The sequence below is a fragment of the Gracilinanus agilis genome, chromosome 2, assembly GCF_016433145.1.
Source record: "Gracilinanus agilis isolate LMUSP501 chromosome 2, AgileGrace, whole genome shotgun sequence".
In the NCBI taxonomy this organism is placed as follows: Eukaryota; Metazoa; Chordata; class Mammalia; order Didelphimorphia; family Didelphidae; genus Gracilinanus; species Gracilinanus agilis.
In genome coordinates, this window is record NC_058131.1 from 455,336,450 (window position 1) to 455,344,132 (window position 7,683).

Genomic DNA, 7,683 nt, shown 5'->3' on the forward strand with positions numbered 1-7,683 from the left:
TTTCATCTCTGATGAAAAACAACAATGAAATAAAAGTATAATTGAAAAAGAAAAAGTTATGAAATGGATAACTATGAGAAAACTCACTCATGGGGTGGGGGAGAGAGAAAGCAGAAAGCACAGGATTAATACTAAGCCAAAACATCCTTTCATTCATTTCTGATCCTCTATATCAGTGCCATGATAGGAATGTCCATGTGAAGACTATTTCCCCTTCAGTAAATTGTAATCAGTTTTGGAGTGTACACAAGGAAAGTGTCCCTGCTGATTGATACTTAAGGCTGGATTATCTACAGAGCATCTGTAAAAGCAGCTTTATTGCTATACTGACAATTTCTTCTCTATTGAAAGAGATTAAAATTTTACTGTTAAACTACTCTTTAAAAGCAGACTTGGAAAAAAATTCTTAATTTTTTTGAGTGAATCCATGCAATAGAAATTTTGAAAATAGGAGATAAGCATCCGAGTCAGGAATTGGCTTTTTATACCCAGCACAATCCCTGGCACATAATCAACATTTATTACATGCTTGTTGTCTTATTGAAATTCACTTCCAGCAGTCAAACTAGCCTTCTAACCTGCTTTTTCTTGTCAGTGGAAAGCTTATTATTTATTTTCTCCAATTTGCTTTCATTTCCTCTTCATTATACTGGAAATTATGGAGAACTGACTTTCGATGGCTTTGTGTCTGAAATTACCCACTGCTTTTCTAAACAAAGTAACAGTAAAAACTATCTTTCGTTTTCCTGAAAGACATTTGCTGGAGCATGGGACTACCATCTGAGCCAGTATTTCGTGAGGTTAGTTCAGTCATTGTTGAGGATGGTTGAGTAGAATGTAAAGTTTACTGAATCTGGTGTTAGAAGATCTTGGTTGGAATCCATTTCTGCCATTACTAAGGCCATGTGACCAAGTTCATCTGTAAGACGAAGAGGTATCTAGACAGATAACCTGTAAAATCCCCTCTAAATAGATGATCCTATGAACTTATGAAAGAATAATAACATATATAATGCATGATATGTAATTATATAATTCATAATGTAATATATCATAAAATAAATAATACATAAAAATAATAGCTAACATTTACATACTGTTTACTATGTGCTAGGAACTGTGCAAAGCACTTTACAAATATTATCTGATTCTTACAACAATCCTGGGAGGTATGCTATTATGCTCCCCATTTTGCAGAAGTGGAAACTGAAGCAAAAATTAAGTGACCTGCCTAGGATCAAAGCACTAGTACCTGTCTGAGGTAGGATTTGAACTAAGGCCTTACTGATTGTGGGCTCATAGTGCCACCTAGCTGCCTCTCATGATATATTCTGAAACAAGAACCAAGTTATATTTCATACTTCCAGTAAGCTTCTAGGGAACAAACTTCTTTCTTTTCAAATTAGAAAAACTGTCTTTCAAATGGCTCCATACAGATACATGGAATTTCAGATCATTGTCACACTGATCATCCCTTGACAATTATTTCAGAAAAAAAATTTAGGGGATATTTGGCCATATCCCATTGGAACTGTTACAGAAGTAACCCAATCAATTCCAGTAATCAACAGGTTTTTCTTACATTGATTTTTTTATCATCCTCCATAATATCAAGTATGTATTGGACCACTTTCTTGATGAACCAAAAATGCACTCAGTTTAACCAGTTAATCTGTAACTTCTACCAAAACATCCAGTGCATTAGTCTTTCTTGGACTTGTCAAGTCATGACTTACTAGACAGATTATCCAAGTCAGCTAAGGGATCCCTTTTTGTTCCAGATTTACTCCTATTTACTATGATTTCCTCCTTCCTATCATAAAAAAGTACTCCCAATAACTCTTTCCCTTCATCTTCTAAAAACTTTGTGGGAAAGCATTATCCCAAATATTCTGGAAATGATAATCTGCCAGTTAAGGCAAACCTGAAATACTTCCACAGCTTGTTTAAACTAGTACCAAACTCAAAAAGAAATGAATCCCTAGGCTGCATATTGACTTAGAAAACCACAAATTAACGTTATCTGTGTTTTGGTTTTAAATTATTAAACATTTCCTAATTACATTTTAACCTGGTTCAACCACATTTGGAGTTTGGTCCTCTACACAGAACCTTCTGAGGGAGCAGAAACCTCAAGGACCAGATAACAGCACAGAAAAAGGAATCAAAAGGTGTTGGAGAGGATTAATGGAGACTGTACCTTAAAGTCCTCTGTTTTCATTAGATAAGTGTTCCTGATGGCCAGATGCAAGGACTCCTTGTCCTGGAAGGCTCATCCCTTTCTTGGGGGAGCACCGATTGATCAAACAGTCTCTGGGAGTTGGGATGCTCACCTTGGATAACTCGGTATGATGAAGTTATTATTTTAGAAATCCATTTCATTTTTCATTGATATCAGCTGCCTGAGAACAATAAGAAGATGGAAAAATTCAGTGTTTATCATGGCTACTGGCTCAATCTTAGACCTTATTTACAGTAAAATAGATGCCTGATTCAGAGGTAGTGATATAAGGGGTATCTCATAAGGATTTATAAGAGCTCTTCCTGGTAGCTGCTGTGGTCTCACATGACACCCCAATCCCTTATCTTGAATAAGTATCAGCTGCAGTGAGGGTAGCACTTTGCTCAGAGATGGCAGAAGAGGGCCAATATAATCAATTTGCTGATTACAAACAGATCTTAAGAAATGAGATCATGACATACTAATCTTTCAAAGGTGGATGCTCTGACTGGCATGGGAAACAGCATGGGGCAAAAATAGCTGCAATATAATCTTAGTTTTCATCTTATGGTCATCTGCCTATCACATCACAATACTGACCTACACATGTAGATTGATCATGGGCCCATTCCTCAGTCTCTACCTCTCTCATAAGAAAACTGACTGAATTATTCATTTCAGCAGAAAGTTTATGATATCTCTAGTGGTCACTAATATGCTTTTAATGCAACTATTTGTTATGAGAGGAACATCAAAAAATTCCTCCATTAAAAAGGAATATACCTTTTCAGTAGCACATAGTATATACACAATACTTGACCATGTACTATGGCATAAAAACTTAACAACAAATGCAGAAATGCTGAAATAATAAATTAAACTTTCTCAGATCATAATGCAAAAAATATAATCAATAAGAGTTTATAGAAACCTAAACTAAAGTCAAAGAACAAATCATAGAAACAGTCATTGATTTTATTAAATCAGTGTATCAATGTATCAAAACTTATGATATATAGCCAAAGCAGTACTCAGAGGAAAATTTTTATCCCTGAATGCTTATCAATAAAAGAGAAAAAAATTAATTGGTCATACAACTAAAAAACTTTTAAAAAAAAGAACAAATTGAAAATACCCAGTTAAAGAATAAATTGGAAATCCTGAAAATCAAAAGGAAATTAATAAAACTGAAAATAAAAGAACTACTGAACTAATAAATAAGACTAGGAGTTGGTTCTATGAAAAGGACAAAATACATAGAACACTGATTAATTTGATTAAAAAAAGAAAGAAAAGAATCAAATTACCAGTATCAAAAATGAAAAAGGTTACTTCACCTCCAATGAAGAAGAAATTAAAGCAATCAATAGGAGCTATTTTTCCAGTTACATGACAATGAATCTGACCATCTAGGCAAAATGAATATTTACAAAAACATAAATTGCCCAGATTAACAAAAGAGAAAATAAATTACTTAAATAATTTCATCTCAGAAAAAGTTGAACAAGACATCAATGAACTCCCTAAGAAAAAATCTCCAGGGCCAGATAGATTCACAAGTGAATTCTATCAAACATTTAAAGAACAAGCAATCCCAATCTATCTAAACTATGTGGCAAAATCAGAAAAAAGGGAGTCCTACATTAAATTCTTTTTTATGACACAAATATAGCACTGATACCTTAGTCAGAAAGACCTAAAATAGATAAAGAAAATTACAGACCACTTTCATTAATGAACATTGATGCAAAAATCTTTAAAATATGAACAGAGACTACAATAATATATCAGAAGGATTATTCCCTATGACCAGGTGGGATTTATACCAGGAATGCAAGGCTGGTTGAATAGTGGGAAAACTATCAGCATAATTGATCATATCAATAACCAAACCAACAGATATCACATGAATATGTCAATAGATGCAGAAAAAGTCTTTGACAAAATACAACACCAATTCCTATTTTTAGAAAAATTTAGAAAGCATAGGAATTAAGAGGCCTTTCCTTAAAATAATAAGTTGTATCTATCTAAAATCATCATCAAGTATAATCTGCAATGGGGATAAGTTAGAAGCCTTCCAATAAGATCAGGAGTGTATTAAGCATTCCCTTTATCACCACTATTATTTAATATTGTACTAGAAATGTAAGCTTGAGCAATAAGAGGGCAAAGAAAAGGAGGAACCCAAATTCTTTGTGGATATGATGGAATACTTAGCAAATGAGAGAGAATCAATTAAAAAACTACTTGAAATAATGACTTTAGCAAAGTTATGGGATATAGATTCCACAGAAATCATCAGCATTTCTATATACTTCCAACAAAGTCTAGCAGCAAGAGATAAAAAGAGAAATTCCATTAAAATCAAAAGACCAAATAAAATAAGTGGGAATCTAGTTGCCAAGACAGAGGAATTATATGAGCACAATTACAAAACACTTTTTACACTAATAAAATTAGATCTCAACAATTGGGAAAACATGAATTGCTTGTGGGTAGGCCAAGCTAACATAATAAACATGATAATCCTACTACAATTAATTTACTTCTTCAATGCCATACCAAACTACCAAAAAACTATTTTATAGAAGTAGAAAAAATTGCAAAATTAATCTGGAAGAACAAAAGATCAAAAATATCAAGGGAACTACTGAAAAAAAATGTGAAGGTTGGTGGCCCAATTGTACTCTTAACTCAGTAATCATCAACCCTATCTGGTACTGCCCAAGAAATAAAAGGGTGGATCAATGGAATAGCATAGGGGAGGGTAAATGACCTCAGCAATCTAGTGTCTCATAAACCCAAAGATCCCAGCTTTGGAGATAAGAACTCACAATGTGACAAAAACTGCTGGGAAATTTGGAAAATAGTATGGCAAAAAAATTGTCATCAATCAATATCTCATATCCAATATAAGCTCAAAATGGATATGATTTAGACAAAAGGTGATATTATAAATAAATTAGAACATAGAATAGTTTACCTGAGAAGAATTTATGACCAAAAGAGATAAAGAACATTACAAGATAGAAAATGAATAATTTTTATTATATTAAATTTAAAAGGTTTTATAGAAAAAAATACAACCAAGATTAGAAGGGAAACAACAAGGTATGAAAAAAATTTATAACATGTTTCTCTGATAAAGGTCTCATTTCTCAGCATATAAAGAACTAAGTCAAATTTATAAAAATCCATGTCATTCTCCAATTGATAAATGGTCAAAGGATATGAATAGGCAATTTTCAGATGAAGAAATCAAAGCTATCAATAATCATATAAAAATGTTCTAAATCATTCTTGATTAGAGAAATGCAAACTAAAATAACTCCCAGGTACCACCTTATACCTATCAGACTGGCCAATATGACAGTAAAGGAAAATAATAAATGCTGGAGGGAATATGGCAAAACTGGGTTTCTGGTTGAGTTGTGAATTGACTTGACCATTCTGGATGGCAGTTTGGAATTATGCCCAAAGTGCTATAAAAGAATGCATACTTTTTGATCTAGTAATACCTCTACTAAGTGTGTAACACAAAGAGATGGGTTTTTTTGTAAATGAGAAAAGACCTGTTTGTAGGAAAAAAATTCAGGGATGTCCCTCAATTAGGGAATGGCTGAACAAATTGTGGTTTATGATAGTCATGGAATACTTGTGTACTGTAAGAAACGATGAACTGGATGATTTCAGAAAGTACCGGAAAGACCTATGTGAACTGATGCAGAGTGAAATAAGCAGAACAGGAGAACATTATACACAGTAAATGAAATCTTGTGGTTCAAAAAATAAAATTTGTTTTATTCTCATTATCCATAATCTATTTCATTAACTTGGTAATTAATCAGAGCTTTCTGGCATCTCATGTCTTACACTACCTTTGTATTCTCTATAACTTCTAGAACAGCACATGCCACATACATAGTCTATGTTAAAATTATCATTTAAGTAATTTACAAATTGTGTAACTTTGGGCAAATCACTTCCTACTTTCTCATCTGAAAAATGAGGCTAACTGGACAAAACATATGGAAAAGAATTTCAGAAATCTACATTGATGGTCCATAAGGAAGACTTTTTTCAAGTCCCATTAAAGACTTACTGGATTTTTTTCAGTCATGCTTGAACTTCAATGTTACTTCCTTTCTACTCTCTACTACTATTCCATTGGAAGCCACTCATTTGTACTTCCTTTTAAAATATCCCATTAGTAACAAATACAATTTATAGCATGCTGGTCAATAAGAAAATCCCTCAAATCCCCAATACTATGTGCCAATGAAGGCTATTGTCAACAACTACAATATTATAATGCAAAAATACAAAAGACATTATACCTATAGAAGAAGGCTGGGGACTGATGAGAAGATCCTCCTGAACTTGCTCACTTCTGGCACTGTCTGCTTGATCACTCAGGAAACTCTGAGATGCACTGGCAGGCTGGCACACTTCCTCCTGAACTTCTTCATCACTGAAGCTTCCCACTTTGACCCGTCCATCTTCTTCAGTAACCAGATGCTAATTAGCCTTTGTACTCTCACGTGTCATATCATCACTTTCTTCTAGCTGCCTCGGAAGGGCTTCCTGGGATTTTCTACCTGGTTTGCCTTCTCTGACTGAAGCCTTTGATCAATTCCAAATGGACTTCTTTGTGTCCAGGGAAAAGATCATGAAGAGTCAGCGGATTGATTTCTAGGCTCTGAATAGGAAGCTGAAGACTAGGAGAGAACTTGTCTGTGCACTACACTTCAAGAGACATAACTAGGTCGCTTTTCTTTCTCCAGACTCTCAGCAGACAGACACAGTCCTTTCTACCACACTGCATTGTGAAGACACTGGAGAAAGACTGCCATCTCGAGATCTTGCCCAGCCTCTAGTCCCTTTTCTTGTTGGTTGTTGGGTGTATTCCACAAAATGCTTGATTTCATGAACTCTGAGCAGTGCTGGCAACACTAAAATCTGTATCTAGCTGGCTGCTGCCAGGACGTCAATAATATTTTCTGTATAAACACTCCAAAAGAGAGGGGAAAATCTAGTAACTGTCTCTTGCTGTCATCCTCTGCTTGGCCAATAAGTTTGGTGCCAAAGAAACCACAGCAAAACGCTGCCGGTACCACCTCGTGAGCCTGATTTTGTCTTAGACACCAAGAGGTCTATCCCAGTAATGTCCATCATTGCGAAGCATATTTAACTTTCCAAGCATCTCCTGGCTGTGGGAAGGGGAACTCTGAGTCCATGTTTTCACACCCATCTTTTCCTTCCTCTTCTACAGATGTTCTTCAGTGACGCTAATGAAGCAGACGTCCTGTGGGAGAAAGTGAGGGTGCGAGTGCTGGCCAGGCAGTCGGGTCCTGGTCCTCTGCTTCCTCCTTCTCTTCCTCACCCAACCTAGGTGACTTTAGGGGCGGCAGCGACAGCCCCCAGGGTGAGCGGGCGGAGCGCTGGGTTGATAGCTGGGC

General features: G+C 35.3%; 1 pseudogene; it reads right to left on the minus strand.

The window, feature by feature from the left end:
• Positions 1–806: 806 nt before the first annotated feature.
• On the minus strand, positions 807–7,475 carry LOC123233981 (annotated as a pseudogene).
• Between the last annotated feature and the right edge of the window lie 208 nt (positions 7,476–7,683).